This window comes from Pan troglodytes, chromosome 19 (genome assembly GCF_028858775.2).
Source record: "Pan troglodytes isolate AG18354 chromosome 19, NHGRI_mPanTro3-v2.0_pri, whole genome shotgun sequence".
Lineage (NCBI taxonomy): Eukaryota > Metazoa > Chordata > Mammalia > Primates > Hominidae > Pan > Pan troglodytes.
In genome coordinates this window covers 95212140-95215125 of record NC_072417.2, presented here as the reverse complement: position 1 = coordinate 95215125, position 2986 = coordinate 95212140, and the positions used below count along the sequence as shown (strand labels likewise).

Here is a 2986-nt window from a genome sequence, read left to right as displayed (position 1 = left end):
TTATGGTATGTCAAATCTCTTCACTCTTCCCCCAACAGTGGACAAAACACAAGCTACAATATTTAGGCATCTGAACTCTGACCTCGTATCTAGATGTGGTACAAATATGGGCTGGGGTTTTATGTAAGATACAGGGTCTCTGTCACGCAGACAGAAGTGCAGTGGTATGATCACGGCTCACTGCAGCCTCGACCTCCTGGGCCCAAGCTATTCTCCTGCCTCACCCTCCAAAGTAGCTGAGATTATAGGCATGCAACACCATGCCCAGCTTGTCTCAGGCCCCAAACTGTGGTCTGTACAACAGCTCATGGCAACCACAAAAACGTTGGAAGATAGTGCAGTGACCTGAAGCAATTTCCATCATCCAGAGAGCAGAAGGGACAATGCCTGCAATCAAAACCATTTATGAAGAGATGGTGTTTCCTGAGTGGGCTCCAGGCCAGTGCTCAGGGAGGCACATACTCATATTCCTTCTTGGCCAGAAAAGTCACCCGGAGGAAGCAGACAGTTCTCCCAGCAGGTACAACTTATGCCGCTGACTGACCTTCGCTCCGCTGGCACTGGGGGGAAGGGAACAGGGGACCCAGTCTTGACCACAAGGAGCTCATATTCTAGTGGAGGGAGTTCCCTGTCGGAAGGAGAAGCATGTTCTCAGGAACAACTGATCAACAAACAGAAACTCTCAAAGTACAAAAGCAACTTGCTCTACGTTTTACCATTTCAAAAGTCAGGATACTATTGCAGTCAATGTGTACACATTTAACATGGGAGTACCTCCCTTTTGCCTGCCAAGTTTCAACTTTAAAATCAGTGGCGGTGCCGATTCCCAGCAGAGGAAAGTGAGGAGGAATGGAGAGGGCAGACACCTGGGGAAAAGGAGAGCGGCAGATTCCAGGCAGTGAGGGAGACGGAGGGCTGCCAGTGTCCAACACTAACAAAATGCAGACCATCTATGTAATTTTAAAGTTTCTTAAAGCCACGTTAAAAGATAAAAGAGGAGGCCTGGTGCAGTGGCTCACGCCTATAATCCCAACACTTTGGGAGGCCAAGGCGGGTGGATCACCTGACGTCAGGAGTTCGAGACCAGCCTGGCCAACATGGTAAAACCCTGTCTCTACTAAAAATACAAAAATTAGCTGGGCATGGTGGTGCATGCCTGTAATCCCAGCTACTCGGGAGGCTGAGGCAGGAGAATCGCTTGAATCCGGGAGGTGGAGTGAGCCGAGATCGCCCACTTTGTCATCAAAGTGAGATTCTGTCTCAAAAAAATAAAAAATAAAAATTTTAAAAAAAGGACATTTTTTATTATTTTTTGAGATAGGGTGTCGATCTGTCGCCCAGGCTGGAGTGCAGTGGTGGGATCATGGCTCACCGCAGCCTCAGCCTCCTGGGCTCAAGTGATTCTCCCACCTCCGCCTCCCAAGTAGCTGGGACCACAGGTGCACACCACCGCGCCTGGCTAATTTTTTTAATTTATTTTTTGTAGAGACGGGAGTCTCACTATGTTGCCCAGGCTGGTCTCGAACTCCTGGGCTGAAGGGATCCTCCTGCCTCGGTCTCCAAAAGTGGTGGGATTACAGGAGTGAGCCACACAGCACCTGGCCTCAATATTATTATGTAATCCAACATATGCATACAGAATATTTCAACATGTAGTAGTCAATGTAAAGTTATTAACGAAATACTGTACCTTCTGTCCCCCAGCCCCTACACGCACACTTTTTTTTTTTTTTTGAGATGGAGTCTCGCTCTGTTGCCCAGGCTGGAGTGCAATGGCGCGATCTCGGCTCACTGCAACCTCTGCCTCCTGGGTTCAAGCGATTCTCTTGCCTCAGCCTCCCGAGTAGCTGGGATTACAGGCGCGCGCCACCAGGCCCGGTTAATTTTTGTATTTTTAGTAGAGACGGGAGGTGAGGGGGTTTCACCATGTTGATCAGGCTGGTCTCGAACTCCTGACCTCGTGATCCGCCCGCCTCGGCCTTCCAAAGTGCTGGGATTACAGGCGTGAGCCACCGCACTCGGCTCCGCACACTCAGTCTTAGAAGTTTGATGTGCATTGCGCACTCACAGCCCGTCTCAGGTGGACTGGCCATATTTCAAGTGCTCAGGAGCCTCGGTGGCGGGTCGAGTCGGGAGGCAAACCCAGCTGCTGCCTTCGGAGTGAAGCAGCGCCCAGGGTATTTCCACAGCTGTGTAACAGCTGCGAGGTCTCCTGAGCCGACCAGAGCATCTGAGAAGCACCAGAGTAGGGGCAGCGTCACAGGATTTGGCAACTCGTGGGAAAGGAAGGAAGAGATCGCACAGGGCAAAGGGCCGCTCCCTGAAGGCCTTAGCGGGGAGTACCTTTCCTGCGGCCGCTCCACGCATGAGCAGCGTCTTCCTGGGGCCTGGGAGCCGGCAGGTCCCCGGGGCCCAAGTCCCGCCCCTCCCGCCCGTCTCTCCAGCCCTATTCTCCTAACCACCCGCCCTGTGCTCGTATCCCCTCCGAGGCTTCCTCGCACTGTGCGCACGATTCCCATGCCCAGGCCCTGCCGCCATGCCTCGGTGAGTGTCTCGCGTGACCTCGCGGAGCGCGTCGGACCGGGCCGGCTATCCCACACCGAGCCCACCGCCGACCCTAGGCTGCCAACCCCACCTTCCACGGCCGCCGCCGCACGCTTGACACGCGCGCCGGAAATTGCGTCACCCCAACTTCCGGTCCGGGGTCCGGGGGGCGTGGCAGTTGGGTACGCGGTCCAGTCAGAATGCAACACGAGGGGTTTCGGAGGCGCAGCCGCAGCTCCGCCCCTAGACTGGGAACTCCTCCCCACTGCCACGTTCGACGAAGGAACGCGCAGAGTGCGCGCATCCCTTGGCCAATCAGGAGGCGCAGAGCCCGGGCTACCGAAAGGGGCAGCCATTCCAGACCCGTGGAAGGTGCAGGCGAAAGCCACCAATTAGAAGCCAAGGCAGAAAAAGTTCTTGTCGGGAGCCAATGAGAGGCTAA

At 54.4% G+C, this 2986-nt stretch overlaps 1 long non-coding RNA gene across 1 annotated transcript; it reads right to left on the bottom strand.

Moving 5' to 3' along the window:
* Nucleotides 1–388: 388 nt before the first annotated feature.
* Nucleotides 389–2702, bottom strand: LOC134808913 (uncharacterized). The gene is made up of 2 exons (XR_010153166.1): nt 2636–2702; nt 389–628 (listed from the first exon to the last, which is right to left on the bottom strand). It is a non-coding gene; the product is annotated as an uncharacterized LOC134808913 (long non-coding RNA).
* Nucleotides 2703–2986: the final 284 nt, after the last annotated feature.